The sequence below is a fragment of the Balaenoptera physalus genome (assembly GCF_965194825.1).
Source record: "Balaenoptera physalus genome assembly, chromosome: 1".
Taxonomy (NCBI): Eukaryota; Metazoa; Chordata; class Mammalia; order Artiodactyla; family Balaenopteridae; genus Balaenoptera; species Balaenoptera physalus.
The window spans coordinates 97,106,102-97,123,189 of record NC_138882.1 but is presented as its reverse complement, the minus strand read 5'-3'; the positions used below and the strand labels follow the sequence as shown (position 1 = coordinate 97,123,189).

Here is a 17,088-nt window from a genome sequence, read left to right as displayed (position 1 = left end):
AACTACAGGCCTGTGTGAGCTTATGCTTGGCACGGGAACATCTGTGGGAAACCTCCATGGTTCTTCCAGAGATATATTATGTTTGATTTTGCTAGCAAAGATTTCCCACAGACAAAGCTCTGCCAAGTATAAGCTGACAATCTAAATTTTCAAAACACACCAAGAATCAATTAACCATGAGTGAAGTAAAAGCAATCCAACGCAGCCAGAACTATAGACATTGGATACGGATACTTAAAATGATTAAAAGCATGAAATAACGCATTAAAAGAAAACACACACACACACAAAATACTATAAAAAGACTAGTTAATTTGAAACAGAACTTCTGGAAATGAGAAGTATATTCAACAAAGTTAATAGGTTAACAAGCAGACTGAACATAGCTGGGAAGAAACACAATGAACTGGAGGATGGGTTTGAAGAAAATAAAATTCAGGGAGACCTTTATTCTGAAGCTATGAGAAAGGTTTAGAAACATGGAGTTTAGAATGGGAGGATCTGGCAAACATCTAATGGGACTTTGGAAGAAGAGAATAGAGAAAGTAGGGAAGAGACAATTTTCAAGAGTTAATGGCTAAGTATATTCCAAACTTCATGAATAACATGAACCTACAGTTTAAGGAAATCTAACAAGCCAGAGAAAAATCTTAAAAAAACACTATTGAGAAAATACAGATTATAAAACTAACAGATAATCACACCGACAAAACAGAATTCCCATCAATTTTGAAAAACTCTCAGCCACCATATATTCAAATATTGCTTCTTCACCATTCCCTCTTTCCACTCCTCTGAGACTCCAACTGGATGTGGGTTGTCCAGATGGAATAAGGTCCTGCCTCTTCCAATATTTCTGCTTAAGCCCTGTCACGAGACTCTTTCTCTCTGGGACTATGTATTCTGGAATGTTCCCTTCTTTGGGGGCCCCAGAGATTTTTTACAGCCTGTGGCAGTGAACCACAGTAAGAACTGGGATAAATGAGAGTTACACTCTCCTTGTGTAGTAGATCTAAGGGCTTTTGGATAAAGCAAATTAGAAAAGGAGAAGCAGAAGATCTCAGGCCTCTATTCTCAGGAGAGATGATTTTTAGTTAAGGGTATCTGAATCTGAGAATCTGGCGAATAATTCCATTAAAAATATAACCCAGGTGAAAGAGTAAAGACCTCATCCTAGGGCATTTCACTTACCTATGATTCAGGTGGGACAAAAATATTTATATGTTGAAGCTTCCTTAAATTTCTACTGGAATGAATATAAATAAAAGCTATTTAACAGCTCAGTTCTGCTGAAGGGAACAGTCTGGATTCTAAAATTATGTTAAACAGAACGGTCCGGGCATTAATTTTGAGTTTTTCCTTCATCTAATTATGAAAAAAGAGAAAAGCACTTGAAATTTTTCAATCAAAGAACCACTAAAAGGATTACTTTGCCTCAGAATGTTTGCACACACAGAGAGAGACACCCACACACAGACGGTAGAGCTGCTTAACACATCAAGCTCTGACTCCAACGGCTAATACGTGCTGGACGTGATTAAACTTTGAGCTTCGTTGCCAGCTATGATTTGTCCCAGTTAGTTACAGCAGTTACAATTTTTAGTCTCTAAAACTTGCCTTATCAAGTTAATAATACCCTATTCCATAGTATAAAACTTAAGATTTAAAACTTCAAGAAGCTTTAAAAAGATTCATTAGGAAATAAGAAGTATAAGAAGAGTATCCAAATTTCAAAAGAACACTTCAAAAAACCAGATGTGGATTCAACACAGTTCTGCCACCATCCAACCAATGGCTGTACTTCCTAACTTAAAAATTCTGATGGTACCTAACAGAAAGTGTGTAATATCATTATCTAAACACACTATTTTCTTTCAAACTGACCAAATCTCAGCTATAAACAAAAGGGCTCATTCAGAAAGTAAATTTATGTGAGCAGGCCCCCTGGTGCAGTATTCAGAGCCCCATTGAGAAGAAGGAATACTCAAGTCCAGAGGCTAAAAGAGATTAAAGTTTAATATTTTAAACCTTACAATGTGCACAGTAGCCTTCCTATTAGCTTAGCTATTATTTTATGACTCTCTAGTGTTTGCCTGAAAGCGACAGGAAGATTTTTTTAAAAAAGTGATAGGGTATATATGTCAATGCTACTCTCTTAGTCCCAGCTTCCCCTTCCCCCACTGTGTCCTCAAGTCCGTTCTCTACGTCTGCGTCTTTATTCCTGTCCTGCCACTAGGTTCATCAGTACCGTTTTTTTAGATTCCATATATGTGCGTTAGCATATGGTATTTGTTTTTCTCTTTCTGACTTACTTCACTCCATATGACAGACTCTAAGTCCATCCACCTCATTACAAATAAGTCAATTTTGTTCCTTTCTATGGCTGAGTAATATTCCACTGTATATATGTGCCACATCTTCTTTATCTATTCATCTGTCAATGGACACTTAGGTTGCTTCCATGTCCTGGCTATTGTAAATACTGCTGCAATGAACATTGTGGTATATGTATCTTTTTGAATTACGGTTTTCTCAGGGTATATTTGCCCAGTAGTGGGATTGCTGGGTCATATGGTGGTTCTACTTTTAGTTATTTAAGGAACCTCCGTACTGTTCTCCATAGTGGCTGTATCAATTTACATTCCCACCAACAGTGCAGGAGGGTTCCCTTTTCTCCACACCCTCTCCAGCATTTATTGTTTGTAGATTTTTTGATGATGGCCATTCTGACCGGTGTGAGATGATACCTCATTGTAGTTTTGATTTGCATTTCTCTAATGATTAGTGATGTTGAGCATCCTTTCATGTGTTTGTTGGCAATCTGTATGTCTACTTTGGAGAAATGTCTGTTTAGGTCTTCCGCCAATTTTTGGATTGGGTTGTTTGTTTTTTGATGTTGAGCTGCATGACCTGCTTGTATATTTTGGAAATTAATCCTTTGTCAGTTGCTTTGTTTGCAAATATTTTCTCCCATTCTGAGGGTTGTCTTTTTTATGGTTTCCTTTGCTGTACAAAAGCTTTTAAGTTTCACTAGGTCCCATTTGTTTATTTTTGATTTTATTTCCAGTACTCTAGGAGGTGGGTCAAAAAGGATCTTGCTGTGATTTATGTCATAGTGCTGTGCCTATGTTTTCCTCTAAGAGTATTACAGTGTCTGGCCTTACATTTAGGTCTTTAATCCATTTTGAGTTTGTTTCTGTGTATGGTGTTAGGGAGTGTTCTAATTTCATTCTTTTACATGTAGCTGTCCAGTTTTCCCAGCACCACTTGCTGAAGAGGCTGTCTTTTCTCCACTGTATATTCTTGCCTCCTTTGTCACTACCAAATGTAAAATAGATAGCTAGTGGGAAGCTGCTGCATAGCACAGGGAGATCAGCTTGGTGCTTTGTGACTTAGAGGGCTGGGACAGGGAGGGTGGGAGGGAGGCTCAAGAGGGAGGGGATATGGGGATATATTGTATACATATAGCTAATTCACTTTGTTGTACAGCAGAAACTAACACAACATTGTAAAGCAATTATACTCCAATAAAGATATTTTAAAAAAAAGAATTAAAGGAGGTACAGTGACTGTCAAAAGAAAAAAAGTGATAGGGTAAAGAACAATGGGAAACAATAAATAACCCTAACTTTTCTTAGCAATGATGGTGGTGACAAGAACCACCTTCTAGATTTTCTGGTTTCTCTCCCTTTCTCATAACTCTCAGGAATTGTGCAAGTAAACATCTGGAAAACCAAAGTTGAGCTCCCTACCCCTCATGCTCTGCCCCTACTCCAGAATAGTTAGAAAAGCCCCTGGAAATAGTATTCATTATGTTCTCTACACTTTTCTCCATCAACATTTAAAACAAAGCCACTGTCATTTCCTAAAATGACAATGGCCAGTACGTGAACTTAAAAGAAGCAGAAAGCATCTAAAATCAATCATCTGAAAAGAATTTGTTACTAAGTGTAAACCAGTTTTAGGTTTCAAATTCACATGGAGGTACTTCCCTGGTGGCGCAGTGGTTAGGAATCCATCTGCCAACGCAGGGGACACAGGTTCGAGCCTTGGTCCGGGAATATCCCACATGCCGCGGAGCAACTAAGCCCGTGCGCCACAACTACTGAGCCTGCGCTCTAGAGCTCACGTGCCACAACTACTGAGCCCGTGAGCCAAAATTTCTGAAGCCCGCGCACCTAGAGCCCATGCTCTGTAACAGAGAAGCCACCCGCAATGAGAAGCCTGCGCACCACAACGAAGAGTAGTTCCCGGTCGCCGCAACTAGAGAAAGCCCGAGCATAGCAACGAAGACCCAATGCAGCCAAAAATAAATAAATAAATTTAAAAAAAAACTCACATGGACACATTCAAATCCAGAAAGGCTGATTTACTGAAGCTATTGGTGCTGAAGTAGCTAATTTACTGCTCTTTATAACTGGCCTTAGTCCAGCTTCATGGCTTTCAGAACCACTTGCCCCAAGGTAAATCACATGATTTAAGGTCTAGGAAAACTCCTTCTTTTGCCTTCTTTTCCATTTTGAAATTGAATAAAATGAAGAAAACAAAAAACAAATTAAAAAAAAAAAAAACCCCACAAACAAGCAGAAGCAGAAGGTACTAATGAAAATGAGACAGGAGGGAAGGTGGCAGGGCACAACCTTTTTTTTTTGCTGTAAGATCTAAGTTTCCTGACCAAGGATGAAACCTGGGTACTAGCAGTGAAAGCCCCGAGTCCTAACCACTGGACCACCAGGGAATTCCCAGGGCACAACTTTTAAAAGAATGTCATAGCCATTCAGGACAAAAACTGATTAGGCCCAAGCTGGCGGAAGATTCAACTGCCAGTGGACCTGGAGCATCATTATACGCTCACTGTAACACATTAGCACAAGCTACATGACACACCCACAGGCACCATGACAGTTCCGAGGCCGACCATAAAAGGCCAAAAAATGGGCAGTGGCCCAATTCCTGGAAATCCCTGCCCCTTCCCACCCAAATAATTGGAATAATCCTCCCACTGGTTAGCCTATGACATTACCCAGCCCATAAAAACTAACAACCCCATAACCCAGTGCTGCTCTCATCTTCTGAGATGGCCCACAGTCTGTGGAGTGTGTTGTAGAGTGTGTATCTCCCAGGGCTGCTCTTGCCTTTTGAGATGGACCACATTCTGTCTATGGAATGTGTGTCTCCCAGGGCTTCTCACCTTCTGAGATGGCCCACACTCTGTCTACGGAATGTGTATCTCCTTAAATAAACCTGCTTTCCCACTTAGTTCTGGAGCAGAGCCTCTCGCCTGCCTGCTTGTGTCCTTCCAAGCATTCTATATTTAATAAATCTACTTCTTGCCTATTGCTTTGCCTCTCGCTGAATTCCTTCTGCACTGAGACATAAAGAACCTCAGCTTCATTAAGTCCTGGGACCAGGTGTGTGGTTTCAGCTGAGAGACTGTGGATTTGAGTACTCTCCTGAGCCAGAGCTTGTGGGTTCAAGTCCCAGCTGAGAGGTACGATCGGGTTCGAGTCCCAATCTGAGGTGTGCAGTTTAAAAGGAGAAATATAACTACTCTCACTGGTTAGGCAAACACTCAGCAGTTTTAAAATGCATGACTCTGATCAAATGGCATATGAAGAACTTACAAAAAAAAATGTAAACTTGATTTTGTAAACTTCCAACAGTTTGAATCTCCCTTATCATTCAGGGTAAATCCAACCAACATTACAAGAAATTATACATACTACCCTTGAAGAGAGATGAACTATTTGCTAAATACTCTATGGATGTACCATACTTTAAAAAAAAAAAGAAAAAAAATCGCCTATTGTTGCACATATGGGTTATTACTTTTTTTTCTTCTATAAAAACTACCATGGTGGGACTTCCTTGGCAGTCCAGTGGTTCAGACTTTGCCTTCCAATGCAGGGGGGTGTGGGTTCAATCCCTGGTCAGGGAGCTAAGCTCCCACATGCCTCGCGGTCAAAAACCAAAACATAAAACGGAAGCAATATTGTAACAAATTCAATAAAGACTTTAAAAATGGTCCACATCAAAAAAACAAAAAAAAAGCTACTGCGGTGAACTAGAAATTTAGGACAGATTTTTAGATATGGAATTTCTGCAAAATTCAAAGGCTTTTGATTCATATTATAAAAAATAAAAAGAGCCTATTTTTCCTCTTTCATTGTATTTTGTGGCAAAAACACTTTAAACTAAGAATCATACCAATATTCAGAACTCTGAGAACAGTGTATGTCAACAATGGTAAGGTTTATTTTAAGACAGACAATAACATTACATTTTTTTCTACATTAAAAAGCAGCTAATACTCCAATATAACAAGTCTGTGGATTATTTAGGGCTGAGCATTAATTAAAATCCTTGGGTAAAAGGTGGACACCTAGTCAAAGAAGTGGCAAATTCATTTTTACTTTTCACTGCAAATCCTTAACTTCCAGGGCACTATCCCACCTCAATGTGTGTGGTTAGGCACTTAGGCTACCCTCAAAGTCACACAACAGAGAAGCTAAAGTACTGTACATCTATAATACATTTTAGGAAATAGCAGTATAATTAAAACAAAAACCATGAGATCAAGTTAGTTTAAGTGCTCTTTAATACTGGGGCTTGCATATGGGGATAAGGAGGCAAATGAAGATGTCCACAGATTAGAAAATAACTTCCATGGGGGAATTCCCTGGTGGTCCAGTGGTTAGGACTAGGTGCTTTCACTTCCGTGGCCCGTGGCCCGGGTCCCTGGTCGGGGAACTAAGATCCCACAAGCCGTGCTATGCGGCCTAAATAGACAAACAAAGTTGTTTGCTCATTAAAAAAAAAGAAAATAACTTCTATGGATATTTCAAAGCTTTTTTTAAAAATTGGAGTATAGTTGCTTTATCAAAGCTTTAAGACAAGTTAGTAGAACCAATTCTTTATTACATCAGACACAACTGTATACTTATAAGAGGCACCAATGCTTTAGGATACCTTAGTGTTAAAGATCAATTCAGAAACTAACAAAAGCAAAAACAGTATAATTTTCTTCCAAATCCACATATTGATGTGACACAAGCATTTAGTAATTTGCAAAAATGAAATTATTTTTTCATTAACTAACAATACCATAATTAGAAATTTATCTAATGCTAAGATTCTGTTCTAGCCCACCAATATCACTACTGTTTTTCTGAATATACCTTGCCACATGGAATTAATCCCTTCCATGACATTTTAGCTCAATGCTTCTTGGGTAGCATTCTGAAAACTCTTAAGATAATAAGTTGTATATTTCTTTCTTCCTTTGTAAGTAACTATTTCCCTAATTAGCTTAGGCGTGTGCTTTTAGATCATGAATTAAGGACAGAGGCTATTGTATTGTTTCAACAACAACAACAAGCTAGGGAATTCCCTGACAGTCCCTTGGCGAGGACCCCATGCTTTCACTGCAGTGGGCTGGGGTTCATCCCTGGTCAGGGAACTATGATCCCACAAGCTGTGCGGGGAGGCCAAAAAAAAGTAACAACCAACTAACCCCTCCCCCATGACCAAATGTTAGGATTCAAAGAATCTGACTCTCCCAGTTTTTGAGAAGTGTGGAAAAACATGAAACCAGAAAAAACCCTCCAGTGATGTTACGCTTTCTGGAACTCTAAGAAACACAGGCAGAAAGGTATTTTGTTTTGTTTTGTTTTAATAAAAGAAAAAAATTATGGAATACAACTTTTGGCACAGAACTTATCTGATCAGTCTCACTTTCTGAGTTATTACTACACCAGCAGATTTTGCCTTCTTTAATGCTTCATTTTTGCCTGATTCTAGCAGATTAAAAAACTAGCTGTTGTCCATGTTGAGACCAAGTCCTGTTCCCTTTCACATGTTAATTTATTTCTTGCTTGGGCAAGAGTTTTCAAATGTAAAACCATTTCAAATTTATATAAAACATAAGAATGTGAGTAGTAGTGAATGAAGAAAGGGAAGTTGGAGGCTGTGTCCTCCAAAAGCAGGTTTTGCTTGGCAGAATTCCAGGCTATATTTTGGAATACCTGTATATGTTGTTTTCTACAGCAATGCAAATAGATATTCAACAAATCAAGATCTAAGTGGGCCATTTCAATTTAATATATGACCTACCATTTCAATTCATTAATACATGACCTACCTTCTTCCAAAATCTAAAGAAGAAATATAATAGGCTGAATTAAAATAGATGTGATGTCAAAACTGTGTCATTTATGTTACTTTGAATATAAATCAATACTTGAATATAATTGGTGGTATTTCTATTAGAATCTACTTCACTACCAGTATTCTGAAGCTTGATGGGGAGAATTACAATTCATTAAAAGACAAACAACAAAGAAAGTTTTTCCTTTTCTTGCAAAAGGCTGAGTTGAACTCAGAAATAATTAACACTATACTTAGTTTCACATGAAAAACTTTTAAGTTTTGAAGACTAGAGGCAACATAGTAATATGCTGACATTTCATTTCAAAGCTTAATTCTCTTCCTAAAAGTTTCAAACCATATTTTAAAATATATATTTCTTCATCCCTTTCTAGTAATTTCTTATACACATAATGGTTTAATAAATATCCTTTGAATGAGCCTGAACTTCATTATTACGCTACCTTTGACCCTCATTATCTCAAAGAACTAAATTGTTTTGTTTTCTTGTTTGTTTTATTAGTAACAGACAAACCACAAAAGAGTAAGTATTAAAACTGAGTACTGGGGCTTCCCTGGTGGCGCAGTGGTTGAGAATCTGCCTGCCAATGCAGGGGACACGGGTTTGAGCCCTGGTCTGGGAAGATCCCACATGCTGCAGAGCGACTAGGCCCGTGAGCCACAATTGCTGAGCCTGTGCGTCTGGAGCCTGTGCTCCGCAACAAGAGAGACCATGACAGTGAGAGGTCCGCGCACCGCGATGAAGAGTGGCCCCCACTTGCCGCAACTAGAGAAAGCCCTCGTACAGAAACGAAGACCCAACACAGCCATAAATAAATAAATAAATAAATAAATAAATAGATAGATAGATAGATAGAATTTAAAAACAAAAAAACCTGAGTACTGTTTGTCTGGAATTAAAGCATTATCCACCATTCTCAAATGTTTACTTGCAAAGCGTTTTAAGAATAGAGACTAAAGATGTACCAAAAAGAAGTCGGCATTATTACCTCAAAATATACTGTAATTAAACTTAAATAGCCTTTTTAATTGCTGACAATATACATCTGTGTTCTCGTTAAGATAATAATCAGTTCCTTTATTAGAAATACATAAGTTTCAGGGGCCTCCCCGGTGGTGCAGCGGTTGAGAATCAGCCTGCCAATGCAGGGGACACGGGTTTGAGCCCTGGTCCAGGAAGATCCCACATGCCGCGGAGCAAATAAGCCCCTGCGCCACTACTGAGCAGGCGCTCTAGAGCCTGCGAGCCACAACTACCGAAGCCCACACTCCTAGAGACCCTGCTCTGCAACAAGAGAAGCCACTGCAATGAGAAGCTCGCGCGCGGCAACGAAGAGTAGCCCCCGCTCGCCCCAACTAGAGAAAAAGCCCGCGCGCAGCAACGAAGACCCAACGCAGCCATAGATAAATAAATAAATAAACAAATATATATATAAAAAATACGTAAGTTTCAAATGAATGTTTTACTTTCCTGGAAACAGGTAATTTGTTAAACCACTCCTCTTCCCTCTATTACATCAAGTAAGTAGTTCTCTAGGTAATTCAGTAAATACAAATAACATCATTACACAATCACAATAGATAACAAGTGTAATAATAATAGTAAGTGTATTTCTAACCTACAGAGTAGGTATTTCAAACCTGAGATTCATCAACATCTTTAGGGGTTCCTCCAGTTGAGCAAAATAAAGGCCTGAATCTAATATAGTGAGCTGTTGAAGACAAGATTTGAAGCAATTTTAAGCATATTTGCTGAAGCACCCAAAAGAGGGCAAGAAAATCCCCCAAGTCAATGACGACACACATTATCCTATTTAAGTTATGGCCCTTAAAATAGAACTCCCTTTGGAAACAGTAATTTTAAACATATAATGTGATTTTTAAAGTAAGAAATTAGATAAGATCTAGCAGTGGGTCTAATAACCACAGTAATTTCGAAGTAGTGATGAATTTGAACAATTTCAAGATAGCTGCAGCCGCTGTATCATGATACGAAAATATGTGATTTCTATTGGTGACAAAGTCACAGGTTCTGCCAATACTACTATGGTTTGTTGCTTGCATTCATAGCTGAAATAAATTCTAAATTTTACTTAGAGGTTAATGAAAAGATGTAATTTTTTTCCCCAACCAAGTTCACAGACTCCCTGAACTCCATCCAACATGGAGTATCAATCTGCAGATCACAGGTTAAAACCTCTGATTGGGGAACAGAAGAGAAAGTTAATAAAGTAAAAACTTAGCTTTCATTCTCAAAAGCTCAATAAGGCAATTCACAAAAGCTCTGTTAAGCTCTGTTATTATCCAAGATAGTTTAACACACCAGAACAGTATCATCAGGCCTTCAATCAATAATCTTCTGAAGATTTATATAAGAGCAAAATCACAGGGAAGAAATATTTTTCAACAAATAATCAAGGGGGCTTCCCTGGTGGCGCAGTGGTTGAGAATCTGCCTGCCAATGCAGGGGACACGGGTTCGAGCCCTGGTCTGGGAAGATCCCACATGCCGCGGAGCAACTAGGCCCGTGAGCCACAACTACTGAGCCTGCATGTCTGGAGCCTGTGCTCCGCAACAAGAGAGGCCGCGACAGTGAGAGGCCCGCGCATCGCGATGAAGAGTGGCCCCCGCTTGCCGCAACTAGAGAAAGCCCTTGCACAGAAACGAAGACCCAATACAGCCAAAAATAAATAATAAATAAATTTTTTAAAAAAACAAAACAAAACAAAACCAAATAATCAAATATGCAGCTTACAATGCCTGTATATTTTGAGGAATTTCTCCTTTATATGAAGACTAAATCATTGTAATCAAATCAGATTCAACATTATGAGTAGTTGTGATCAGCAATAAGGGAGTGTGGACAACCAAAGGAGCTGGATCCTACTGTTTCCGCAGAAAAGGTCAGTAGCAGTCTTCAATGGCTTAGCCCATGCAGCCAGTCACACTGTCCTGGATGTGAACTCATGTAGTTATTGTGTATACTGTGACCCCAGGAGAGAAATCACCATTTCTAAAAGATCATTATTGCTCTTTTAATCACGTGTCTGCAAGACACTATGGCTCAAACAGGTCACCTACACTAGTCTTCCTGCCATAAATCCATTATAAAATGGATCCTACAACCAAAAACAGAGAGGGAGAAAGAGGCGGGGGGAAGAAGGGGAAGGGAAAGCGGAAGAAGGGGAAGAGGGGGAAGAGGAGGAAGAGGAGGGAGAAGAGGGAGAGGAGAGAGAGGGAGAGGTAAAAGAAAAAAATTAGAGGAAAAAAGCATGGAGAAAAATTTGTCAGGGCAAATTAAAGGATAAGTAACATACAACTTAAAAGGCCACTGTACCAATCTAATAATGACAGCAGCCTAAATTAGGTAGCAGTAATAAGAATGAAAAAGGGGAGTAGAATGGGGTGGGAAGGAGTGGACATGAGACAACAAAGGGGAGAAGGGACTGGCACTTAATTGCATTTGGTAGAGTTGGGGGGGCCCACTGGAGAACTATTAAAATGACTCAGATTTTAAGTCTGGCTACCTGGAGTAGTCAATCCCTGTCCTCAAGGAATTTAAAATCTGTAATCTGGTTACAGCTAGAGATTTAGATTTGGTAGGGAGTGATTCTACCAGAAATTCCCCCAAAGCTATGGGAACAAATAAGCTCTTCAAGAAAGAACAAAGACCAAAAGAATCCCTACCAATTTAAGAACAGAAACTCTAAATATCCCAAATACTAAAAGCTATTCGAAACATTAACATCAAGTGCTAAAAAACAACCTAACAAAATATGTACTGGTTTTTTAAAGAGGATGTATCTTGATACATTTAAATACGTTTCTCCAAAAAGAAAGTGTTGTGATCATATATGATATTGTATTAAAGCACACAAACTTTTAACTTGTCCTTCCTATTCCAACTACCTCTCTTTTATAGAGGTATTCTAGCTAATCAATTATGAAGGAATGTTAGAATTAAAGGCACAATTAAATTATTGCCATTTGCAAACCACTAATGAAATAACGGAACTAGGCCATCAATACAGCAGAATGAGGGACAACCAAACATCATATGCCTCCTGATGGAAAAATACACACCACCCCCTATGAATTGTATTTGCCCTCTCCACCACACCATGCCTCCTCTCAGAAATCCAACCTCAATCTAGCTACAAATTTACAGAAAATATGAGGGATAGGAGAACATGTTAAACTAGGACATGTTAAATCTATACCAGAGGGACATTCAACAAAATCCAGAATGAGGGAAACTGCAGAAAAAATAACCCAGTTCCATCAACAAATAACTTACGAGGAAAATGAGAAAAGGGGAACCTGTAGTTTAAAAGACATACCAACCAAATGTAATGTGTGACCTTATTTGGATCCCAAATCAAACAGACCACTTACTTTGAAACAATTTAGGAAAATTTGAATACTGCCTGGTTATTTGGTGATGTTAATGCTTAAAGGTGGGATAATGGTATTGTGGTTATGGTTTTTTAAGAGTCATATCTTCTAGAGATGCACTGAAATATTTACAGATGAAATGCATATCAATGTTTTGCTTCACAATAATCCAGTAGGGGGCAGCAGGGAGTAAGTAGGAGTACAGATGAAACAGTAATGGCTGTTTGAAACTTCAATTGGGTTTGAAACTTTCCATAATGAATTATTTAGAAGGGAAAAAAATCACTATCAATAACAGCAAAAACACAGAAAGGACAAAAATGGATTTGAGTCTTGTTTCCAACCCTTACAAATTGAACAGCCCTGGGCTAGTCACACAACCTCTTAATGTCCATATTGGTTAAATGGAGAAAAATAATAAACTCATTGGCTCAAGCTAGAAACCTGGGAGATATTTTTAACTTCTCTGGCTTCCCCAGTCTCCCACATCTGCTCTATCACTGACTCCTGTCTGTTCCCCTCTCTCTTCCATCTTCCCACTACTGTCCATCTTGTCCATCACTGTGGTCTCACAAAACTCCAACAGCCTCCCTCCAACCTATTCTCCACTTTGTATCCAGAGTGATATTCCTAAAATTCAAAATCTGATCATGCTATTCCGAGCCCCATTTAAAACCATTAAACTGCTTCATTTAGCTTCAAGACAGGAGCACTTCCTTAAGTTTTTTTTTACCTAGTCCCTTCCCTATTTCCTTAAGATGACTAATAAGGCCTTTCATTATCTGATATTGTCTACCTCCATCTTTCCCCATTCTCTCTGCTCCCTCTTCATGCTTTAGCTTTGGTGAAATTCTTTACGTTTTTCTAATGTACCCTGTACTCCGACTGTAGCTTTAGTACATGTCTGTAATGTTCTTTCCACTATCACTCCCTGGCCTATCTAGCTCCTATTCATCCTTCAATTCTCGGGTTAAATAGCATTTCCTCGGAGAGGCCTACCTTTGCTTCTATACTAAATTGGGAGTTTTCTCACACCTACATAATACAGTATTTGTTCCCAAAGGAACCTGTACTTCCTCGATCATATACTCAATACTTGTTTGTAAAGAGTACTTGTTCTGGTAATTATATATATTATTTGTTTTCCAGTTACACCATAAACTCTGGGAGTGACAGGGCTAGAACTTGTTCATTGCTGAATCCCAGCTCTCTCTGAATCCTAGTGCCTGGCAGCCAATAATAAATCAAGTCGCATCTCCCTAGTCCTCTAACAAAATGAGATTGGCCATGTAGGCATTTACAGGGACCTAAATCCTGCATAGGAATGCATATCATGAAGTGGATGTAAAATATAGTGGGAATGAAGGACGTAAGAAGTTGGGAAGTTATTATTCAAAATAACTGTTTTTTGGCATGAGATAATTCATATCTATATTTTAGAGAACGCACAGGAGCGCTGAACTCACTAAATGGGAGTCAAAAGACACATAATCTCCACCCAACCATTAAAAAGTTTCCAGAACTAAGATGAGAAGTCACTTACCCTCTCCAACCTTAATTTACTAATCTATAAAATAAGGGAAACTGACTAGCTGGTCATTAACATCTTTTCCAGAGTTATATGCATTAATATTTAAAAGGTTAAAAATATGTAAACTATTGAAACATTGATCAGTTGGTTCATCCTATGGTGGCATGATCCTTTTTCCTTTTTAATCTGTTTAGGTATGCTATGGCCTATTACGTTAAGCTTACAACTAAACCTTTGAACCTATTCAGCTATAAAGATCTCAGGTAATGTTCCCCAGACCATTAACTTGCATTTTTAACAAGGATCACTGCAATCCAATGAAAGAACAGCATCTATCTAATCCCTGAATTACTGAAGTGCAACTTTTGTTTTAATACTTACCCAATACCTGTTTTAAGGGCTAGATGTCTTAAATTCTTTATTATATCTATGGCAATTTGAAGGCAAAATTATACCCTACGGTATAAAACTCGGATTTATAGGTATATTTAGTGCCTAACTAAAAAACTACACTAAAATACATACTCTCTGCATCACCTCACTGGTCTGGTAGCAGACATCAAAACTGCTTATTAATGGCTAATTCCTACTTACACTCTTTCAAACTCTCTCACAATTCAGAGTTCACCCTATCACGACATTCCTCTAGTAACTATACCCACATTTGTTTTATCAGGGCACTGAAGTGTACACATTTTATTTCGAAACCAGAATAATTTTTGAAAAAAAAATTTCAAAACTAGTTCTGACAAATAGAGTAGCTTGTCAACATTTTACTGTTATCAGTAGATGCCTAGTTTATAAGCAAACTGGAAACTCAACTAAAGTAGTAACGTTTGTTTTCTGGGGAGTAATGTTTGTTTTTTTGATTAATATTAATTACAAACTAGTTTTGGCAACTAACTGCTCGTCGCACCAAATAAGTCATGACAAATAAATGAAATGTTAAAACGCACGTGGAAAAAAAGGATGTATTTGGAACAAAAAGGGTGCATCAGACCAAGTGTAACGCTATGCTTCAGATTCCTCCCGACAGGGCCGCCTTAAAGCCCCAGAGCGAGGACGCTGCGGCGGACGTTCTGCAGCTACAGGTTGAATGACAAAGAGTTACCGTCAGCACCACTCCGGGCGTCTGCCAGTTGCAACGTCCCCTCGTCAAAGTCCTCTCAGACACTGCAGTCACGCCTTGGCTGCGGGGACTGCAGCTCCCTCAGGCCACTACCGCCAAGTCGCCAGGTGGGACAAGGATTGGCTGGCCGAGGAGGTTGGGGCGGGCGTGCCACGAGTCCAAAATAACTCCCGCCCCGAGTCCCTACCCCGGGAGAAAGCCGCCAGCAGTCTCGAGGCACCACGTGAATCGGCCCCACGTCGATCCTTTCCCAGATCAAAAGCATCTCCGGAGCAGCCTACTTAAGACTAGAGGGGAAGCGACTTCCCCAAGGTCACCGACACCTCGACCCAACTCCTCGACCAGGCCGGTGGCCCGCACCTGACAACGGGGCTGCAGCTCTGCTGAGAGAAGCGCTGTCCCCAGCGCCTCAGGGTCTCCTTCACCAACGCTGCGCTCCGAGGCCACGTGGCTGCTGCGGCCAAGATGCCCCCGCCCGGCCGCCCCGCCCCCTCCCCCGGAGACCAAGCTCTCCACTCCCCCGAGGCTCCCTCCGACCCAGCCGAGGAAGCAAGGGCACCGCGGGGTCCCGGCCGAGCGCGCGGCCGCCAGTTACCAACTAACCGTTATGCGCGGCTCGCGGCGCCGAGCGTGAACGTGACGCGGCGGCGCGGCTGGAGTCCCGCAGGGCCCAGGGTCCAGGTAGCGTCCTTCACCGGCTGCCTCCTCTGCTCGCCCGGGAACCCACGCGCCCGGGTAGTCACGTCGCAGCTCGCCAGCACTTTGTCGGGCAGGGACCGCGAGGCTGCCTTATAACTGGCCGGGGCCGGAGCATGCGCACAGGGGGCGGAGTCGGCCCTCCCGGCCGCCGCCCCCTCCCCCCTACACTTACACCCGAACCGCGGCTCGCGCCTCCACAGCTCTCAGGCGCGCGCCCGCTCACTCTCTCGCGCGCGCTGGCGCCCCCTCCCCGCCACGTGACCGGCGGCCCGGCAAGACCCGAAAGCTGCGCCCCGCTCTGCAACGCCGACTGCGTTGCCGCACTGCTGTGAGGGACTCGCCCTTTCGGCCAGCCGTCGGAGGACCTCGGGGTGACCTCCTCGCATCTGGGACACCAACGTCGATCTCGCCCTCAGTCTCTGCCAGAGAAAAGGGGGAAACCGCTAAGGACGGATGGGGCGTGCCCCCCGGGGCCTGACTCAGGTGTGGGGGGAGATGGGCGCGCGGAAGAGCGGGGAAGTGACTGGAAGTGGGGGACTGGGCGGGGTTTGAGTGGACGCGGGTGCACCTCCGACCCGGGAAGAGGGCGAGGGCTAGAGGTTAAGAGCGTGGGCTGTGGGCTCGCTGCTTGAGTTCCGTGACCTCGGGGAAGTCGCTCAAACCCTCAGGGCCTGTTTCCTGCTCCCTAAAATGGCAACAGTAGTAGAAGCGACCTCAGAAGGGCTTTTGGTGGCTTTGATGAGAGAATTTATGGAACCTTCTTCCTACAGAGCCTGGTCGGTAGCATTTGGTGAATGGTGGGTATAAAGGCAGAAGTCGGGAGAGAAGAGCACGTCTGACGGTGGCGACACTGGTCCCAAGGGAGGGTCTGTGTGTCGGAAATATGAAGAAATGAGACTGCAGAGAGGCCAACTTTTTATGGATGCTGAGGATTTGGGACAAAGTATAATTATAGCTCACAGTTCTGAAGGGCCGATTGTATTCTTAGCAGTTCACCTGAACTATCCTCACAACCCTATGGTGTTGTTGAAGTGATCAAATTAAATAATCATGGAGTGCTTCTGATGTCTCAGAGGTATTTCTTTTGAGAAGTGCCAAGAATGTACGAATCAAGGCCCCTGCCTTACAAATTTGGGGGGAGGGTGAGTCAGGTAGAAATCCACCAACA

General features: G+C 41.2%; 2 protein-coding genes and 1 long non-coding RNA gene across 3 annotated transcripts in view; 1 reads left to right on the top strand and 2 right to left on the bottom strand.

Annotated features, from left to right (window-relative positions):
* The window catches only part of LOC309659507 (monocarboxylate transporter 1-like), a 147,179-nt gene extending 131,217 nt beyond the window's left edge, over nt 1–15,962 (bottom strand). The window contains exon 1 of the mRNA XM_082459364.1: nt 15,825–15,962. The gene's annotated coding sequence lies outside the window, so the exon portion shown is untranslated. The remainder of the gene's footprint in view (nt 1–15,824) is intronic.
* Nucleotides 1–15,965, bottom strand: part of SLC16A1 (solute carrier family 16 member 1) — a 34,466-nt gene extending 18,501 nt beyond the window's left edge. The window contains exon 1 of the mRNA XM_082459249.1: nt 15,825–15,965. The gene's annotated coding sequence lies outside the window, so the exon portion shown is untranslated. The remainder of the gene's footprint in view (nt 1–15,824) is intronic.
* Nucleotides 15,966–16,288: 323 nt separating this feature from the next.
* LOC309660104 lies at nt 16,289–16,980 on the top strand. The gene is made up of 2 exons (XR_014263136.1): nt 16,289–16,403; nt 16,691–16,980. It is a non-coding gene; the product is annotated as an uncharacterized lncRNA (long non-coding RNA).
* Nucleotides 16,981–17,088: the final 108 nt, after the last annotated feature.